The 22468-nt window shown below is 42.4% G+C and overlaps 1 long non-coding RNA gene across 1 annotated transcript; it reads left to right on the forward strand.

Annotated features, from left to right (window-relative positions):
• Positions 1–2916: 2916 nt before the first annotated feature.
• LOC121143514 lies at positions 2917–21401 on the forward strand. Its single transcript, XR_005880738.1, has 4 exons — positions 2917–4461; positions 13712–13810; positions 18202–18243; positions 21241–21401. It is a non-coding gene; the product is annotated as an uncharacterized LOC121143514 (long non-coding RNA).
• The last annotated feature ends 1067 nt before the right edge of the window (positions 21402–22468 follow it).

A 22468-nucleotide genomic window follows, 5' to 3' on the forward strand; every position in this document is an offset into this window, starting at 1 on the left:
AATGAGTAAGTTTCTGCATGGGCCCATGTTTCTACCTCTCCATACATAGAAATAGTGCAGTGCAATTACGATTTGAACTTGAAATGCTTCCTGTGAGCTCATATTTTGAATACTTGGTCCTCTAGTGGATAGCTCTTTGGGGGAAGCTGAGGAGTCTTTGGAAGATGGTACTGGTTGATGAAACCAGGTCACTTATAAGGCAGACCTTGAATGACCTCAGCTTGCACTTTCTCTGTCTGGGCCATAGGAACAGATTCTGCTTCATCCCGTGCCATTAGACAATGTCAGAACATCTTCCTCTACCACGCCTTCCTTGCAGTGATGGACTGAACTCTACCTTTGAAACAATGAGTTCAGATAAGATTTCTGTCCTTGAATTGTTTCTGTCAAGTAATTTGGTCATTGAGTCAGAAAAGCAATGAACACAGTGGGGTACAACATAGCCACAGATTTAATTTCATAAGAAACTTTCAAATTGCCTTAACAAGAAGTTGAACAATCCTATATTCTCATCGGCAGTGGACAGAATCTCAGTTATTTCATACATATTTGCATACACCTGATGCTGCCATTTTTTAATTATTTAATTTTATTTTATTTTGGTCATTCTCAGGGCAGTGTAGTGACACCTGATCATGGGTGACAATGAATGACTTCAAGCATCTTCTCATGTCCTTATTTATTGTTCATATACCTTCTGCTATGCACTCATATCTTTAGTTCATTCTTTAAGAAGAATGGGTATAGTCAAATATGTCAGCTATATATTATATATTGTATTTTTTTCTTCAGGTTGAATCTTGCCTTTTAATTTTTTAACATTGTCATTTAAATGCCAATGTGTGTGCACTTAGAGGAAAAACATTTTTAATATGATGTCTATTTCTTTGTTTCTCCACAGCTTCAAACTTTGAACGCAGTGCAAATGTCAACCCCATAGTGAGTCTTCATTTATTGACAAACTGAGAAGGGAAAAAATAAACACATTAGCTCTGAACTTAGAGCTCTTTTAAAGGTTGACATTGTGATCCCTTCAAGTAAATTATGCAAATGTTTAAAAGCAGGCCACAAGGTAGAAAACGTACTAGGAAAAAAAAAACCCTGTTCTTCCCATTTCATACGAAATAATCTGAGGGGTCAAAAACTGAAGACTGTGGCCTCAGGTAATGAAAATGGCCAGGGCAGAGAGGGAAGAACAGCGAGACTAATTGTTCACAGTGATGGGTCTAATCCAAGCCCTTTGGGGTCCATGCCTAGTGCTCAAACCCACTGAGCTAAATAATTACAGCAAGGCTGGGGCCTGAAGGGACCAACCCAGGTCCTGCCACTGACTCTCTTCATTTCACTTTGCTTCCTCTGTAAGCTCTCCGTTACTGACTCCTCTGCCTTTGTGTGTGTCTTCATTCAGGTGTGTTTGGTTTGCAGATCTTTCTCTCTCCCCTTCCCTCCTTCCTCCTTCTCCTCCAGTTTTTGTCCTCTCCCTCCTTCCTTTCCCTCCCCTTCCTCCCTTTCTTTTATTACTAACTGAAGCTGATTTTCATGCTGTGCAGGTAAGTTACATTTGCTTAGGTCTGTACAATCTTTTGGTTGTGGTGAAACCGAAAGCAAAGACCATTTGATGCAAGCCCTGGTGTAGGCTGAGGTTCCGGCTGATGAGCTGTGTCCACACTGAAAATATACTGCTGACTTCAGGGAAACTCATATATTCTCTAAATATTTTTCTGTTGTATTCTATTTACTAGACACGATCATTTTATTGCTACTGAACTCTTGATAAGACAGCAGCCGCCTGAAAAGATCTAAAGTACTAACTCATACAAATCACATAAAAAATATACATATCCTGTTTCTAATGCATATTATACACTGTTTAAATGTCTTACATTTGTTTCATTTTGTAGTAAAAACCTGGGCAAAATGTCATGATACCACGGTATAGAAGTGACACACATACCTTGATACTAACCAACAGTTCTCTAATTGGGCATAAGACCTCCCTCAACAGGAGGTAGACCGTGTCTGGTGCTAGAAACCTAGCTAAATACTCAGTGGAGTCATGGTTATTGTAGGAGAAGCTACAACCTCTAATTTACTAAAGTAGCACAATCCCTGACAGCAATCTGTAAACACTTGTTCTTATAACCACAGACAAGTGTAACAGCTTTATTGAGCTATAGTAAGTCCTACACGGATCTGCACATACTCTAAGTGTGTAAACATCAAATTCGTATTTCGCATTTCAAACACCTATGAAACTGGCCACACTCAAGATCACAAACTTACCCCTTTGCAAAGCTCTCTTCCTCCATCTCTCTGCCTCCTGGCCCCAGTCAAGCACATGTGGTTTCTAATAGATCAGTTCATGTTCCCCAGAGTCTCGCACAGTTGAATTGCAGTTTGTACTCCTCCTTTGTTTTCTGGTCTGACTTACTTCAATTAGCCTGTTTATATTGAGGTCCCCTGTGTTATTGAAAAGGTCAGTTTATTCTTTTTTTCTTCTCTCACATTATTCCATTGTATCTATGTGCCACAATCTGTTTATTGTACCTATAGGTGGTTGTTTGAGTTGTTTTAAGACCAGACTGGGAGAAAATATATACAAAGCATATATTTGATAAAAAGACTTCATCATTTCCCTAAATTCAATAAGAAAACAACTATCATGATTTTAAACAACATATTTTGTTTTCAACAGAGTCTGGTAACTTCTTTCTGTCCATGAAGGAGTTAGCATTTAGTCACCTTCCTATGCTTCCTCCTTCCTCTTTTTCATCGTTATATTATTGTATCTATGATGTCAGCATCTAGAGCATTTTATATACTACACACACACACACACATACACACACACATACACACATATGCACACACATGCACACACACACACACACACACACACACACACACATATATATATATATATACTTTAAATAGTACTCATGGCTGTCTTCCTCCATACCATTTCCATTTTTACATCTTAAATTTTTACTTTTCATCACCTGCCAGGTTCTTTTCAGAAAACTACTTTGTTTGAGCAGGGCTCACAATACTCTGTTCTCCAAATTTTTCTGGCTTAATCATAGCTTCCAGTAGCCATTATTCTTTTACATGTATGGTACTGGATACTGAATCCTGGACCTCACACATACTAGGCAAGCACTCTACCACTGAGCAATACCCTAGCCCCCTCTCCCTTTCTTTTTTCATTCATTCTTTTGAAGCAGGGTCTCCCTAAGTAGCTCAGCAGCCTTTGAACTCCCTATAGCCCAGATAGGCCTGAACTTATGATCCTCCTGTCTAAGCCTTTGGACTAGCTAGGATTTCAGGCATATGCCACTGGGTCCAGCTCATTATTCTTTATTTAGTTTTAGGCATATACCTTCTATGAAATCTCAGCCAGGTATGTAGTATTTTGAAAGTTAGTCCTGTGTGGACTTTAAGACTAGATTTCTCAACCCTTGCTCTTCATTGAAATGGCACACAATTGTGTAGCTATTATCATTTGATAATTATTTCTGTGGCTAATTTTCAATGATCTTTGCAGAAGCTGTCTCTCTTCAAAGTTAGTGTCTTGCCTGTCTAGTCCCCAGTAACTCCAAGCACACTACATTGGATTATTTGTTTAATAAACACCTGTTAAGGAATTGAAGTACTAGCAGTAAATATAAATAGACAGCAGCAACAAAAAGCTCACCTCCTATGAAACATATTCTGATAGAGACAGACTGGAAATAAACACACATATTACATAGGGTGCTTTAGAAAAAAGTCGTGTTTTATATATCTCTGTATTTGTGTATATTGTCATTAAAATGCTTATATGTCAGTGTTTTTGAAAAATATAAAACTTCAAAAGCATTAAAATGTACCTTATTTAGAGTATTTTAAAGATAAATAGGGAAGGATTATAGCCTTAGCAAAAGTCACATAAGTCACTTATTATAATATAATTATAATAATCATGTCGTTTCAATGAAAGGTGAAGGTTGATTAACATAATCTTAAAGTCCTGGAAAGACTCACTTTTAAAGCACCAATTGTCAGGCTGATACCTGGTGGAAGGTCAGTGGATATGCTAGGAATCAGGGACTGATAAATATAGTGGTTGGAAATTCCTGCAAAGTAACATTTAAGAAAATACTTGTTTTTCTCTTATAGTACTTGGCATCAAACAAAAGCACTCTACTTTTGGCCATACTTCAGCCCTTGTTTTATTAAGATAAAAAAAACATAACTATGCAGCCCAGGCTGGCCTCTGATTTGCTGTGTATAAAAAGCACAGGTTGTCCCAGAACTCAAGTTTCTTTTTCTTCAGCTCCTCAAGCGCTAATGTTAGCTGGAATGCTCCATCCCCCGAACTTAAGAGAATGCTTACAGAAGACAGTGTGTGCTTAGGACCGTGGTGAAGACAGGAAGGGGGTTAAACAGGCGTTCACGGATTGGAACAGGGGAAGGATGCAGGTGAGTTTAGAAATGATGCCGAGTTCTACCATTGCATCGTCCACACAGCCAGGACTTCATATCAACTTGGTAGCATGGATGCAATTTTGACTCTCTGGTTCATGTCTATCATTTGCCCATCCTTGTTCCTAGCCAAAAAAAGTACAAACTGTAGAAAGGTCCATAGGCCTTGTGGGGTCACTAGACCATGGCCACAACGTAGGACCAAAAAGTGGGAAGAAACTGTTTAAATCAAGAATTCTAATGAAAATTCTCCAAGGGGAAGGATATTCCATTTTCCTCTTTATTTATTCCAGAACAGGGAAGCTGAGGAGAATCTATTCATGTGTGTGGGGGTGTGTGGGGGTGTCTAACATCAAGTTTCTTCCTCAATTGTTGTCCACCTTATATTTAAGATAGCTTTTCTCACTGAACCTGGTGCCTGATGCTAGGCTGATTGATCAGGAAGCCTTGGGGAGGCTCTCATACTATTGACAAATTAATGAAATTCTGATACATCTTTTGTTTGCTGTTTCCCTTACTCATTAATGTGAATGAAAGCAACAACTGGCATTTGTATCAGAACTAAGCTCATTTGTGGGAACACCAGACCTTGAGTAGAGACCCACTTCCCCTTCTGCCTGGGAGTAGGCAGCTGTAAGACAATGTTTAGTAAAAACATGTTTACTAAAAACGATACAATAAGTTCCTGGCCACTTCCCCTTCTGCCTGGGAGTAGGCAGCTGTAAGACAATGTTTAGTAAAAACATGTTTACTAAAAATGATACAATAAGTTCCTGGGAAAGGCCTTCCCACAGAAACCGCCCTGACCTCGACCTTGTCCAAAGACTAACCGCACCTTCAAAAACCCACACACATCCACCTCTGGGTCAGAGCAGAACCAGCCAGGGGAGAGGAGAGAGCAGAGGCTTCTCTGGTGGGAGCCTTTCTTAGGAGGTTTTCTTGAACCTTTTTGGAGCCTGTTTAAAGTTCTCTTTATATCATTGAACGAGTCTCTGTGTTATCAATACCCGACACCCTCCGCACGTTCTCGGACACAGGCCACAGAGCAGACGTGACAATTGGAGGTCCCACCGAGATTGTGAAAGTGAGGTAAGTGGACGGGGTTAAGAAACTATGGGGAATAGTTCCGGGAAGCTAGAATCATTGCAGTATCAACTAAAAAAGTTACTTAAAGAACATGGGACTGCAGTCAAGTCTAAAACCCTAGAAGGCTTTCTAAAATCGATCGAACGAGCCAGTCCATGGTTCATTACTGGGGAAAGCTTAAATATTCCAGATTGGGAGGAGGTTCGCCGTGATCTTCATAGACTTTTACGAAAAGAGGGATCTGAGTCCTTGCCCCCTACGACATTCTCCTTATGGAGATTAGTGAGGGGAGCACTTTTGACAGATAAGGTTCGTCACCGCCAGGTAGTTCAGGACACAAAAGAGGCTTTTTTAGAGTTACAAGAGACTGAGACTCAAGCCTCCTTGAGTTCAGGGGCAGAGAGTGATGATGAAGAGACCGTAATTGAAACTAGAGGCTCCATTGTTAGTGAGGATGAGGAGGAGTCTCTTAGTAACAACAAAAAAACGGGTAGACATCTCCGGGCGCGACCCAAAAAGAAGGACTCCGGTCAGAATCGGTTATATTCTTCTCTATCAGACCTAGAAAATGGAAGTAGCTCAGACTCAGACTCGTCACAGTCTGAAAAGGAACGGTTACTTGCTGAGATCGCGGCCCTTAAAAAAGAACTAAAAAAGATTCTAATTAAGGAAAGACAGGACAGGGAGAGAAACCCTTCCCCATACTCTAAAAAAAGGGACTCCTCCTATGAGATAACCCAGTCCTTCTTGGACCTGGAGGGAAGACCCAGAGGAGGGGTCCAATGCTGCCCGGTGGTGGCCCCGGTAATGGAAGTTCCAGACCCAAACAATTCTCGACAGGTCATTCGGCGCCATGACCCTTTAAGTTTCAAAGATATAAAACAACTGAAAGAGGCAACTTTAAATTATGGAGCACAGGCTCCCTTTACACTTTCCTTAATGGAATCTTTTGCGTCTCTTAATTTGACACCTGGCGATTGGCAGCAGCTTTGCAGAGCAGCTCTGTCGGGGGGAGATTATTTGATTTGGAAAGGTGAGTTTCAGAAAAGATACAGCCAGACAGCCCAAAGAAATACACAGGCCGGACAGCCCCAGAGAAATGTGGAGATGCTTACAGGAAGTGGTCAATATGCCACCATTCAGCAACAAATGCAATATGACATCGCAGTCTATGCCCAAGTGGCAGCAGCAGCCCAAGGGGCTTGGAAAGCATTGCCTTCCAAGGAAGGAGGGGATCATCTGTCCAAAGTCCTTCAAGGACCTTCCGAACCTTTTCAAGACTTCGTAGACCGTCTCAGTCAGGTAGCAGAAAGAATATTTGGGGGCATTGGGCCTGCGATGCCAGTCATAAAGCAGATGACATTTAAAAATACAAATAAATATTGTAAGGAAGCCCTTCGTCCCTATCGCAATAAAAGTCTAAATGACTATATCCGGATCTGTAGGGACATTGATGGGAACTTCATCCAGGGCCAAGTGTTAGCTGCTACTATTCGGCCCCAAGTGGGGAAAGAAAGACCTACTCTGGGAGGGAGAAAAACATGTTTTAGCTGCGGTAGGGAGGGACACTTCCGTAGAGAGTGCCCTCAAAATAGTACTACGGGTCTCAAGAGACCTGGTTTATGCCCCCGTTGTCGAAGGGGATATCATTGGGCCAATAACTGCTACTCTAAAACTGACAGGGAGGGAAATTTCCTTTCTGCTAATAATAATCAGGGAAACGGGAGGAGGGCCCCGCCCCAGGGCCCCAAAACCAATGTGTACGGGGCAATGACCCCTGCTCTGGGCAGTGGCAGGACTCATTTTCTCCCCCAGAGCAACCCCTTCATATCTCAGACCTCCTTAGAGCCACCTCAGGGAGTACAGGATTGGACCTCGCTCCCTCTGCCCGGGCAATCCTAACACCGGAAATGGGGATCCAGGCCCTCCCTACTGGGGTGCATGGGCCATTGCCCCCAGGCACGGTCGGACTACTTTTGGGACGGTCCAGTACTATTCTTCGAGGCATCCAGGTACACCCCGGTGTTATAGACCAGGATAGTGAGGGGAGATTAAAATAATGACATCAGTGGGCAGTGGGGTTGTTGCCATCCCTGCAGGAGAACGGATTACTCAGATACTCCTTCTCCCTACAGCTCCTTGTGAGGCTAGAAAAATTAAAGAAAAAAGGGGCAACCAAGGTTTTGGAAGTACCGGCCCGGCAACATTTTGGGTAGCCACTATGGAGAACCGCCCCCAGCTTACATTAAAGATAGAAGGCAAGTCCTTTAGGGGCGTCTTAGATTCTGGGGCAGATTTCTCTGTCCTCTCAGATAAATTCTGGCCCCCCACCTGGCCAAAAGAGGAAGGGACAGTGACCCTCCAGAGAATAGGACAGGCTGTGCCCCAAAAAAGCCTCAGAATCTTAAAGTGGCAAGACTCTAAAGGCCACACAGGGCTTTTCCAGCCATATGTTTTGCCTGGCCTCCCTATTAACCTCTGGGGACGGGACCTCATGCAAGAAATGGGAGTGGTCCTCACCACCCAGGCACCCAAGTCCAAAAGCAGGGGCCCCCAGATGACACAAGGGAGGGGCTGGAGCCTGGGGAGGGAACTAGGTAAACTAAAACAGGGAGAGGTTTGCCCTGTGGCATCCCTCCCTTTGGGGACCAGGGCCCCAGGGGATAGGAAGGGTTTTGGCCATTTTTGATGAGGGTCACTGTTGCGCCGCCAGCCCCCATACCCATCACATGGCTATCAGATGATCCGGTATGGGTGGAACAGTGGCCCTTACCAGCGGAGAAACTAAGGGCGGCTCACCAGTTAGTTCAAGAACAATTGGAGGCAGGTCATTTGGTTCCTTCCACGTCCCCTTGGAATACCCCTATATTTGTAATAAAAAAATCTTCAGGGAAATGGAGGTTACTACAAGACTTGAGGGCAGTGAATGCGACCATGCAGCCTATGGGGGCTCTGCAGCCTGGCTTGCCCGTGCCTGTGGCCATTCCTAAAGACTGACATTTGATTGTTATTGACTTGAAGGATTGCTTCTTTTCTATTCCCTTGCATTCTCAAGATAGTCCTCGGTTTGCATTTAGCCTTCCTGCGATTAACTTTAGGGAGCCTGCCCTTCGCTTCCAATGGGTGGTGCTCCCCCAAGGGATGGCTAATAGTCCAACTATATGCCAGATTTATGTAGCTGCCTGTTTAGATCCCCTCAGACGTAAGTTTCCTGATCTTTACATTATCCACTACATGGATGATATTCTTTTGGCCGCGGCCAAAGAAAGACAATGTTACATAGCCTTTACAGAGCTACAGGAACTTCTGGAGGCCCGCGGATTTATTTTGGCTCCTAAAAAGATCCAAAAGAGACCCCCTTATACTTATTTGGGTCATCAAATTCAACAAACTGGCCTCCGGCCACAAAGACTCCAAATTGATTGTTCAAATTTAAAAACACTTCATGATTGGCAGAGATTCTTGGGAGAGGTGCAATGGTTTCGCCCTTCTCTTTCTATTAAAACAGGGGCCCTTAAAGCGCTTTATGATATTCTTCCTGGAGATCCTGCTCCAACTTCCCCTAGACAGATTACCCCAGAGGCCAGGGAAGCCCTACAATTACTGTTAAGAAGTATAGAGCAAGCCCACCTTTGGCGTATAGATTATGGGCAGCCCCTTGTTCTGGTTGTACTTTCATCTAGCTTTTCGCCCACGGCCGTGTTTTGGCAGACTGGTCCTATTTATTGGGTACATTTGTCAGCATCCCCTAAAAAGGTAGTGACCCCTTACTATGATCTCATTTTACAATTGTTGTGGAAGGCACACAAGTTTAACATTCAAACCTTTGGAAAGAGTCCTGATAAAATTATCCTTCCTTATGGTAAGGAGGAGGTGGAACATCTACAGATCTTCCATGATGGGTGGACTCTGTTTATTACATCTACAGGCGCACAGTTTGATAACCAATATCCCAACAGCCCCTTGATGTCTTTTTTCAAACAACACCCTGTGATCTTTCCCAAGATTTTAAAGGAGAACCCTCTAGTTGGAGCTCGCTCAGTCTTTACAGACGGCTCCTCCAAGGGTTTCGCGGTGGTGGTTTCTTCTCAGGTGCAGAAGAGGGTACCCACAGGACAGATGTCAACACAAGCCGCCGAGTTGTTTGCTTGCTTGATGGCTTTCCAAATGTTTGAGGGAGAGCCCTTTAATTTATATACTGATAGTGTTTATGTTGCCAACATTGTTAGACCTTTAGAAACTTCTCCATATGTTCTTCCAACCTCCCAGGTTCGTTCCTTATTAGTTCAGCTCCAACATCTTATTTGGCAGCGCATCCACCCTGCTTATGTGGGATTTATTCGTGCACATACTAACCTTCCAGGACCCCTTGCCCAGGGCAATGAAATTGCTGACTCCTTGACCCGCCCTAGGGTCTTATTTACTCAGGAGCAGCTGGCCCACCAACTCCATGAGAGGTATCATCTAAATGCCCGCTCCATTAAATTTCACACTGGGTGCCCCTTATCCATAGCTACACAGATTACCTCTCAGTGCCCTGATTGTGCCCCTTATCATAATTCTCCCAATGAGGGGGTAAATCCCCGGGGCCTCAGGGCCAACCATCTCTGGCAAATGGATGTCACTCACCTGCCGCAGGCAGGGAAATTAAAATACATGCATGTCTCGGTGGATACGTATTCTAAACTGATTTTTGCCTCTCTCCACTCAGAAAAAAAGATTAAAGATGTTATTTCTCATTGCCTACAGGCCTTTGCCTACATGGGCATACCCGATGCCCTAAAAACGGACAATGGCCCTGCCTATGCCAGCAATCGCTTTGCTGCCTTTTGCAGGGAACATCACATTGTCCATTCTTTTGGTATTCCTCACAACCCCACGGGACAGGCTATTGTGGAGCACACCCATGCCACTCTCAAACAGTATTTTAAGAAAATAAAAAAGGGGGAGTATGTTACCTCCCCCAATATTCAGTTATCCACCATACTTTACATTTTAAATTTTTTGACCATAGACCATAATAATTTGTCTGCTATGGAGAGACATTGGAACAAACCCTCCCAGTCCTTGGGATGGGTCAGATGGAAGGATTTGATTACAGGAAAATGGCAGCCACCCACTCCCCTACTAGCTAGGGTCCGAGGGGCTGTTTATGTTTTCCCTCCAGGAAGTGAGAAGCCCATTTGGGTCCCCGAACGGTGCATCAGGCATGTCGACCCCAATACTACTCCGGATACTAGGAATGCTCACCATGATAAAGATCCAACCATTGCTGAACACTCAGGTAAGTGAAATATGGGCGTTGGTGAGGATTCCCCCCCCATGTTGATGCCAGTTAGTCATTCCAGCTCCCTGTTCATCAATTTTTATAACACCAATAATACATTGGAAGCGACTGCTGCCAATGAGATTAAAAAGTCAAAAACTAGACATTCTGAGTTTCCCCCTCCTAAGCCTGATACCAGGGTCAGGAAGTAGGGGAATCCAAGAGATTCCCAACAGCATACGCCTTTAATCCCAACACACCTTTATGCAAGTTCCAGGACAGCCTCCAAACAATACAGAGAAACCCTGACTCAAAAAAAAAAAATTTTTTTTTGGTAACAGTAAAAGAGGTACTGGTATTAAGTAAAAAAAAAAAAAAAGACAAAAGTATATGAAATAAAAAATTTTGTTTACATTTAAGTTCTATTTTGTGAGTCATCTCTAAAAACTTTTGGCCAAAAGCCTGGCCTCTCTACCTTACATCTACAGAGTTACAAGGAGTAGGTACGGCTGTACCCCATGACTGTAGCTCAAATGGAGGAATGATAAAAACATATAGGACTTTTTAACCTTTTTAGTTCAAGGATTGGCTGGAGTTCTTTTACATAGATTTCAATTAAGAAAGCTTCATTGCAACAGACTAATCACGACCTAGGGAAAAAGGATGACTAAAAGATACATGTATGTTCTAAATGTATGGTGTGGCCACACCGGTATGTATAAAATGTGATTGTGAATGCGTGAGTGTAAACTGCTTATATGATTAAAAGGATACTTAAATCCCTTCAAAAATAGTTAAGAAGCTACCTAGATTGCGTTAAATATAGCCAAAAGAAACATCCAGCCAGTCTGTTAATGTTTTAACAGAAAAATTTAAGATACAAATGAGGCCTTGTCAGCTAGTGAGAGTTCTACAGGTTAGATTGGGAAAGACTGCTCACAGACTTCAAATAATTTTCAAAAGTTATTTAATAAGCCCAATTTACCTAGATAGTTAACCAAGGAGGGTAGACAAATCCTTCTACTGTTATGGTCCAGCTTCAACAGTTCAAAAAAGAAAACTTTTTTAGAAAATAAAAAAGGGAAAATAATGCCCCCAGTCCCCACATGACTCATCAAATAATACACTCCTCATTTAAAAATTTTATAATGTGAATGCCAGTGAGCTTCAGACAGATTCTGGCATAATGGAACTTGAGCAACCATTGCTCAGGTCAAATGGAGACATCCATACACTAGACAGTGGAGAAGACCCTAATTTGGGGTCGAGGGCATGTTTGTGTTTTCTTGCAGGAAAAAAATAAAGCTTCGACAATTGTCAGACCATTTAGTGAGATGCATGGAGCAGAGAAAAACTGGACCTGAGACCATGGGAGCCTACCTAAGCCAGTTTGAGTGAGATCTCCTAAATCAGTGTTCCTGACCCTTGATGTCATCGAATCTACAGCCCAAGAAAGAAAGAAAACAGTCAGTTCGAGATTTCCAGTTTCTCAACAGACCTGCTGCATCAACCTTCCGGACCCATGAGTTTTCATCGTAAAGCCAACAGAGAAAAAAGGACCCATTTAAAGCATTTGGACATTGGTATGGACTATGATGAGTGGCAAAAGCCTCTTTTCAGTATTTGAACAGGACATGGTCACTTGAAATATCAGACTTGATGGTTCCTATTTCTGGAATCACGACTAGGCCAGTGTATTTTTCTGGAGAAATGCAACTTGTCCTAATGTGACAACTATTGTTCATATTTTTCATAATGCTACATGTGTAACATCAATGATTGTGCCCAATGTATCTGTGCAAGTGCACTTTCTAAATGCTTTCCTGACCAGATCTTGAAACGATTGTAAACTTTATCAAATTGTAAATGTAAATCACATGCGGGTTACCCTTGTAACAGAATGTAAATCATGTGCATGTTACCCTTGTAACAGATGAAGGCTGGTAGAATGTTATGGCCCAGATCTGGTGATGGGTATGGTGATGGAGAGGCGCTATGTCAATGGGGGTCCTGGAAATGGTGGCAGTGGCGGTAGGCATTCTGGCTTTATGCCGAGCTCAAACGTGCCTTGTTCCAGAGACAAGAGATCCGTAACCAAGTATTAGCTTAGCCCATGGCAATCCCGATAGCCATGAAGGTTGGTTACAGATGATTTAAGGTTGGGGTATCTCCGATGACGGGCAACCTGTGGGGAAGACCCCTCCCACCTAAAACAGGGGTTCAAGGTCCCCCAAAGACGGGAAAGGGAGGGTGACCCTACTTGACCTAAGCCAGGAGTGCCTCATTTGAAAATAAAAAGGGGTGAATTGTGGGAACACCAGACCTTGAGCAGAGACCCACTTCCCCTTCTGCCTGGGAGTAGGCAGCTGTAAGACAATGTTTAGTAAAAACATGTTTACTAAAAACGATACAATAAGTTCCTGGCCACTTCCCCTTCTGCCTGGGAGTAGGCAGCTGTAAGACAATGTTTAGTAAAAACATGTTTACTAAAAATGATACAATAAGTTCCTGGGAAAGGCCTTCCCACAGAAACCGCCCTGACCTCGACCTTGTCCAAAGACTAACCGCACCTTCAAAAACCCACACACATCCACCTCTGGGTCAGAGCAGAACCAGCCAGGGGAGAGGAGAGAGCAGAGGCTTCTCTGGTGGGAGCCTTTCTTAGGAGGTTTTCTTGAACCTTTTTGGAGCCTGTTTAAAGTTCTCTTTATATCATTGAACGAGTCTCTGTGTTATCAATACCCGACACCCTCCGCACGTTCTCGGACACAGGCCACAGAGCAGACGTGACACTCATTCACCTTTCACACTCTCTTCTTGGCATAGACAGAGGGCTCCATCAATGGCATCACAGAGGATCACTTAGCGTACGTGTGAATCTTTTTCCTCTTACAGAATCATCATGAGTTCAGAATCAAATGGTGGAGTTTCTGCACCACATGTTGGTTTGAAACTGAACAGTTTTTCAGGTGATCATCTTGCTCCTGCCTGAAGGTGAGCCATTGCAGATGCTTATTTACACAACAGGGCTAATGATTTTCCCTAGCAAAACCAAGACAGGCAGTTAGTGGACATTAGAACTCACGGGAGGGCAAGTCTTTACCTATTCGCTACGTATCCTCTGGCACTGTTTATTCCTGGCTTCTGATTATAAGGTATATCAAACTGATGGGTCTCACCTTCTCTGAGCTCACAGCTACTGATAGGTAAAGCATCTGGCTGTCTCGCATGATCCTGTCCCATTCCAAACCATTTGCCTTGTGAGAAACCAAGAGCCTACCTGAAGTATTAACCCAAAGCTCAGGCCACTGTCTGATTTCTTTTTATATTCATAGAAATGTTAAATAAAAGGTTAAGGCAGCATCTTCCTTTCAGCTGGGTTGTTGAACTTCTGCCCCTGAACAGTTTTATTTGTAAGTGTAAACCTGCAATCAAAACCTACCATCAAGGGGCAATGAAGCTGAAATTTTTTTCTAGCAGCCTTAGAGTGTAGATCCTTTGAGAAAATGCCTCTGCTTTAATGCAGGATTCTTCAGCACAGACAGAGGAGTGGCTTTATGAAATGCTGTGTCTCCATTATAGTATAAGCAGGACAAGCCTGTGTCATTGCTTGTTCACACTGGAATTGGTGAATTCAGGCCAGTGGCACAAGTTCCTCCCAGAGATAGGAAGACTGGTGTAGAAGACATAGACTTCTCCTTCCGGGTCCCCAAACTGGCTCAACATCCAGTGCAGAGAACTAGGCACCTAAGATTCACGGTGTCATAGATTAAATGGTAAACTTGCTGGAAGTTCCGCATTCTATCAACATTTGCACGACAAAGCTTTCAATGTGTTATTTTACTAAATATAAGCACATCTCATTACTAACCCTGAAAGTGCTAACGCACTATGGGCAATAGTCTGAGAGCTCTCATTTGGGTCATATTTTATGAAGACCATTTCATATATTTTAAATAGGACAAGTGTGCATGTGCACGTCTCACACACACACACTCACAAACACACAAGACTGACGTGATGGATGCTCTATCAATCAAGATATAGAGGTCAAACCACAAATCAGAAATTATTTCAAAAATGGTTTGAAAATTTTAAAGAATATGATCTTCTCCAGGTGGCCGTGGTGCACACCTTTAATCCCATCACTCAGGTGGCAGAGACAGGCAGATCTTTGTGAATTCAAGACCAGCCTGGTCTACAGAGCCAGTTCCAGGACAGCCAGGGCCACACAGAGAAACCTTGCCTTGAAGAGCTTTAAAAAAATATGATCTTGAGTGAAAGGAGTGGGTTATCCAAAAATGTAACTGATGCAAAGCTAAGACGAGAGTGGTGGTGTGGAACCAGACATTGGCAATGTCAGAGAGCACCAGGGGCAGAGGGGAGAGGTGTGGTTTTCTTGGATGGGGAAGACAAGCTTCTGTGTGATGCTGCCTGGCCTGTCTCCTAACCACATTACAACAGCTTCGCTTTGATACTTTGTGCCAATGATGATATCTAGCATCTCAAACCATTAAAAGGGAGAATGAAAGAGATGGGAGCAGACAGTCTGTGCTAGCTAGTCCTATATCAACTTGACACAGACTAGGGTCATTGGGGAGAAGGGAATCTCAATTGAGAAAATGCCTCAATAAGACCAGGCTACAGGAAAGTCTGTAGGGCAATTAGTGATTGATATGGGAGGGCTCAGTCCATTGTGGCCCACCTCTGGGCAAGTGGTCCTGGACTGTATAAGAAATCAGGTTGAGCAAGCCATAGGAAGCAAGTCTATAAACAGCACCCTACCTCTGCATCAGCTCCTGCCTCCAGGTTCCTCCTGCCCTGTATAGTTCCTGCCCTAACTTCCTTTATTGATGAATAGTGAGGTAGAAGGAAACGCCAAATAAACCCTTTCCTTTTCAACTTGTTCTTGGTCATATTTCATCACAGCAATAGTAACTCAAACTAAGACACAGTCTCTACCCAGTGTATTGATCTCTGACTGTGAAATCATCCATGGCAGAAAAAGAGGAAAAGATGCCTTGGTTTCTTTCTCCGTTTTTCTGGAACACGTCCCACTAGCTTAATGGTTCTCAGCTTCCCTAATGCTGTGACCCTTTAATAGAGTTGTGGTGATTCCCAACCATAAAATTATTTTGTTGCTACTTCATAGCTGTAATTTTGCTACTATTATGAATCATAATGTAAATATCTGATATGCAAGATATCTGATATGTGACCCCTGTAAAAGAGACCCTGTAAAAGGGGTCATGACCCAAAAGTTGAGAATTTCTGTACTAGCTGAATGAAGCTGGAGACTACCCAACAAGGGAAACTTGAAAAAACATCCCTCAAGAACCAAACTCCACGTTAGCTCTTCATCCTTGTCCTCCAGTCTGGCATATTCACACACACACACACACACACACCCATACTCCCACTCCCTCCTTCCCTCCCTGCCTCTCTGTAACACACACACACACACACACACATACATACACACACACACACACCATGGCTTAGAACTTGACTTAAGAATTTTAACTAGAAACTTGAATGAACACTTCCACTTTTTTCTTTTATATAAGGGGTTCTTAAATTAAGGCAATGCCCTGATTGTATAGAGAACCTAACCATGCTTTGAGGGACTCTGATGAGTCTTCCACCCCTTTTCTTCTCCAGTTCTAGATGTGCCCTGGGAATGTTGCCTAACTCTAGGGAGTAGAATCCAGAAACACACTCAATATCCCTCACACCTATGTAGCCTTCCCAATAAACTTAATGACCTGAACAAGTGTCTGTGAGCATTATAAATAAATCCTGTTTCATCAGTATGCTGTCATGAGGAACTTTAGCTGCCTTACAGCCCAAGAAAAAGAATAGCACCAGCAATGATATTTCCCTGCAGCCTTCTTGTTATGCCGCTGGTGTTGTGAAGATTCCTCATTTCTTAACATGGACACATCCATCTTAACTAATGGCAAAATTACACCCACAGGGGTTTGCAAAAGACAAAAATTTGTCCTCATCTCATGTATATCTTCTAGAAAGTTTTAGTGTATTATCTCTGAAATTCCACATTTCTCTATGACTATCTTTCAATGTATGATAGACCCTCTAAAATTTCTTCCTATACTGTTGATGAAGTTACACATGGACACATTTTATTTACTTAGCTATTTATTTTTATATGCAGTTTATAAGACCAAGTTTTGTTATGTATATCTGGATGACCTCAAACTTTCAGTGTTCTTGCTTCAGCGTTTGGAGTCCTGCGACTACATGTTTGTGGTACCATTCCTGGTTCATGGGGAAACATTTTTCATGCTTTTAGTTAAGAGAAAAACATCAAAGTATGTCAGGAAGAGAAACTAGTTGTTCACAGAGAAAAATTAAATGCTTGCAAATAAGTAACTTACAAAGCAGCTATTTTACAAGCACTAGTTTTTAACTAGTCACAAATCCTCTTCTCTACATTTCCAAAGTCATATGTACCTATCACCACATTTGCATCTTTTCCAACTGTCCATTTGGTGCAGACTTTCCTGATTCATAAACATTTTATCTGCTTAGTATACTGTCTTCCTTCCTTGTTGACTGCTGTCCAACTTTTAGTTCAAATGTCTAACCTTTTGTCTTTATTTAGAACCGATATTAGGTTACTCTTTATGGCTGACACCAAACCACAGTCTTCCAGAAGCAAACCAAGTTGTCAGAAAACAAAGAACATCTATTCTTATGAATAATGTTGTATTTGAACACAGCCTTGTCACTTATTGGCACATTGTCTATAGGGTCTTTCTTGATAATATAGAATAGTTGCTACACAGACACTTTGGTCCACAAAGTCTTATTAGTCATTATCTGACATAACCACTTTGCTGACAACTGCCCAAAAGCATGTGCTCCTGATTAATGGAATCTGAGTGTTGGGATGAGACTAGGCTTCCTGATTCATTTACTAGCTGATTTTTTTTTCAACATAACATAAGCTAGAGTTACTTAAGAAGTGGAAACCTCAATTGAGGTAATGCCCCCACTAGACTGGTCTATAGGAATGCTGGTGAGATATTTTCTTAATTGACGAATGGTATGGGGTGGGAAGTCCAGCTTGCTGAAGGTTGTGGCACCTTGGGCGTGTTGTATCAGACAGTAGACTGATCAGGCCATGGCGAGAAAGCTGGCAGGCAGCACTCCTCTATAGCCTCTGCTTCAGCTTCTTCCTGTAGGTTCCTGCCTTGAGTTCCTGCCCTGACTTCCCCAGTGATACAGAATAGCCTGAGAGTTATAAGCTAAAACAAATCCTTTCTTCCTCAGGTTGCTTTGGGTCATGGTGTTTTATCACAGAAATATAAATTCTAATTAAGGCACCAATATAATCATAATCTTACTTCTTTATGTTATAGATGGAAAGAAATAAGGCATCCAGTGGACTACCTCGTTACAAGGTTAGGTTCTGCTAATCATGTACTGTGTGATCGTGATAAAATAATTTATGTCTGGACAATTAGGCTTCTCATTTGCATAGCTTGGGATAACAATGACTTCTAAGGTACTGTGAGCTAAATGAGTTATTACAAAAGAGCTTGCAGTAATGTTTGGATCAAATAACATTAGCTCCTAGTGATTTTTCCATCCCACATTCCATAAACTGTTCCATACTATCACAGTACCTGGAATCAACTGCATTCTCCATAAAGGTTTCTTGCATTTGTTGGCAGAAGAACTGAAGTAGAAAGAAAATGCATATTCCTAGAAGATTAAAATAATGGCAAGTATCCAAAGTTGTAGACTGATACCAGGCATAAAGCAAAAGTTTGGCTCAACATACTTACAGGAGGTACAATAAAGCGAAAACATAAACATTGTCATAGAAAAGTGGCAAAGGAAAGACTAGAAAGCTTTTTTTAGGTAATGTAAATCCTCCTTGTGTTCCATGGTCTCTGTGTTAGTCATCTTTCCACTACTGTAGCAAAATACCTGAGATATCCAATTAACATAAAGGAGGATCCGTTGATTTTTGGTTCAAGTTCAAAGATTTCATCCCAGTTGCCTTGGATCCACTGATTTGGGCCTGAGCAGTGCAGACCGCCCCCATGGGAGCACATGGTAGACAAAGGGCTAGCCTGCTTACTACAGCCACAAAGCAAAAGACAAAGGATGGGGTCAGGGCTCGTGTACCCCTCCAGAAAATAACTCCTAACAACCCAGCTTCCTGCCCTTCCACTCTGTCCCTGACCCTTAGATGCTCCACCCCTCCCTAACAGCACACCAGGCTGGGTATGGAGCCCACGACCCAGATCTTAACTCACTATCCAAACTCTAACATGGCTTTTTTTGGTTTTACGAGACAGGGTTTCTCTGTATTGTTTTGGAGGCTGTCAGTCCAGCCCGGCCTCGAACTCACAGAGATCTGCCTGCCTCTGCCTCCCGAGTGCTGGGATTAAAGGCATGCACCACCACCGCCCGGCACTTGGCTTTCTTTTTAATCAGAGGAAAACCATAAAAATCTTGTAGGAAGCCTGATCCTCCAGTATCTCTGTTCCTCTGAGTTTTAAGGAATGAAGCCTTAAAGGCAACACAATGCTTCTTTACAGTATTATTAAAAGGAGACATAACAAAATCTTTAAGTACTTCATTACTGGATAAGTTAACTTATTAACTGAAGAAATACCCACAACTTGACTGCAAAAGCAGTGTGTACTATGTCCAGAGCCTCGGCTGCCCACCTCTTTCTCTAGCAAGCGCTTCCTATGCTCTTTTTAGTTTCTTAACAAAAGTCAAAACACAGCTCCAGAGCTCTGTCTGCTGAGGGAGCTCTGCTAATTTGCCATGATTAGAAGATCTTTGAAGGTCCTTGCCAGTTTTTTTATCAAGGCATAAAGAGCAATTATTACAATTAATGCAATTTACCATGTGTTAGCCTTCCAGAAAAGCTATTTCAGGGCCGCTCTGCCATCTGTCCCTTTCAGAGTGATGAGCATTGTAATTTAACTCTGTCTGGAGTCCTAGGCTTTGGACATTCAACCTCAGAGAGCATTCACAGAGGACCCTCCTCCAGCATTTCCCCACTGTGTTCTCTGAGGTCTTAGACCCCACGATCAGTTTCTTGTCCACTGTGAGAAAGACTGCCAGAGCAGGGCAGTAAAGAAAGTATCCAGCCACTGAGTGGATTTCAGCCTCTCCTTCCTGCAGAAGGAATCCATACCCGGCAGAGGGAGCTTCCTTTTTGCCATCAACAACCATTTTCCTTAACAGGACACTGCTGCTTGAAGATACTGTCTACCAACATAGCCTCTGACAGCCAGGAGGATACTCTGGGAAAACCACAGTAGGCATATGTTGTTAGAGAATCCAAGGGAAATAGACAAGTGCTTGCCAAAGGGACTCAGGCTAAATAGGAAAGAGAGGAGACAGAATCATGACTCCTCACTTTCACTGGGTGGTTTTTATTTTACTTGTTTTTTAATTAAGAAAGCACGTGTATTTGACTATAGACGGTAGCTGAGTTGGTGGACTTCTCACACAGAACATGTATGACTGTGATGAGGATTGTGTGTTTGATCCCCAGCTACCCAGCACTACAACATGTAGAGTGACTTTAAAATAATCCTGATATATGCTTGCAACTCCAGTACTTGAGACAGAGACAGGATTATTGTGAGTTTGAGGAGTACCTTAGCTACTACTTATTGCTGGCCTTTTTATTGAATCAAAATTGTTCTATTTATTTTAAAAGATGTTTTGCATTTTAATATATATACATTATATGTATGTATTATACATATATGTGTGTGAGTCTTTGTTTTCCTGTGTCTGTCTTCCCTCTCTCCCCCTCCTTCCCTCTTTTCCTCCCTACCTCCTCCATCCCTCCCCTCTCTACAGGATATGTTTATATATACACATGCCATGGTGTGTGTGCGCACGCGAAAGTTGGAGATAACTTTGTAGGATTGGTTCTCTCCTTTCACCTTTACATGACATCTAGAGATCAAACTGAGTTTACTAAGCTTGTACATCAAGCCCCTTGCCTACTTGGGTGGTTTATTTACTTCTTTTTATTGGTGTATATTATTTCACACAGTGCTGAGTTTCATAAGCACTCCTATTCACACCCTTAACATCTCCTCCTTCCCCACAGTCCCTTCTCCTTTCACTGGTCTTCAACTTTCATGCTGGGGATAGGGGCATGGCGTATGTGTTTAAAATATATAAAATCTAGGGTCTACAAGTGAGAGAAAAAGTGTTATTTGTCTTTCTGAGTTTGACCTATTTTGTTTACTATGATCTCCAGATGCTTCTGCTTTCTAGTAAATGGCACAATCCCACTTTGTTGCTGTTCATCTTGCTGCTTGCAGTGTCTTATGAAGGCCAGGGTGGTCTTGAACTTAGTGTGCAGCTGAAAATGACCTTGAACTCCTGATCCTTTTGTCTCCCCCTTCCAGATACTGCGATTGCAGATGTGTGCCATTATGCCTGGTACATTTCTTCATTATGCCTGAAAAAACCCACATGCTCTGCATCCATCTGTTGAGGCATACCTAGCCTGATTCCACAACTTGGCTACTGTGAAACCTGCTGTAATAAACATGGGTGTGCAAACAAATCTCTTTATGGTCTGTTTCCTAAGAGTTCTTTAAGGATAAAAACAAATGCATGGTTGCTGTCTTAGCTTTCATCCTTTTTAAATACATGATTCAGGAAGTTGGGGAAAGGAGAGTAACATAGCCATCCATTTTCACAAGCACAGTGCCAACCACATGACTGGAAATCCCACAATTTGCCTCTCACCCTTCTCCCTCATTCCTCTGTAAGAAATCTGGCTGCAGGAACTGCTAAGTGTTCAGTGAAAAGAGAAACAGGACAGCCTTTTCCCGGTGGGAACAGGATCCAGAGAGGAGGGAGAAGAAAGCAGCTTTTCTCTTGTTCACACATTTGGTGGAAGCTGCCATTTCCCAAGCTTGCCACCTTCTTCCTTTCCAGTAACCAAGATGATCTCATGGAGAAGGCACGTGTGCATCCATAGAATACTGTCATCATCAGTGTTCCTAAATATAAGACATTTTACATTTAAAAATTCCTGGGCTTTGAACAATTTTTTTTTGCTGTGCTTCATGGGTCTAAGAAAGATTGTGGGGAAATAGATTCGCTGCTTTGAGATACCTTTGGAAATGCTCTGCTTTTGTTTATGAGGAGACAGGCTTATTCCTCCTTGGCTACCATCAGATGAAGCTGAAAGACTGGGATGAGGACAATTGTCTGAGGTGCAATGACAGTGACAGTATGTCCTTCTGCAGTAGAAAGGACGGGAGAGGGCCAGAGTCATGCCTATTGTCCTGGAAACTTGCCATTTTCTTCTAGTCCTGTGAGTCACTGTAGGACATGCACTGATATGGCAAGGGAAATAGGTATGTCAGTTTTGAGTCTAATTTCTTAGAAGATGGCTTTCCTCACAATGCTTGCCTGTTAAGTTTTATAATTACTATCAGACTTTCATTTATAAGATATCTATATTTTAAAATCATACTTGGGATATTACATTCAAGTTAATTTAAATACGTTTAGTTATCAAATCTGAAGAGTCATATGAAATTTCATTCTGTATACTGATAACTTAAGCATGCATAAGTACATGGTCACTTAATAAAGGAGCCTGCATCTGTGTAGAATCCT

The sequence above is a fragment of the Mesocricetus auratus genome, unplaced genomic scaffold, assembly GCF_017639785.1.
Source record: "Mesocricetus auratus isolate SY011 unplaced genomic scaffold, BCM_Maur_2.0 Super-Scaffold_100013, whole genome shotgun sequence".
In the NCBI taxonomy this organism is placed as follows: Eukaryota; Metazoa; Chordata; class Mammalia; order Rodentia; family Cricetidae; genus Mesocricetus; species Mesocricetus auratus.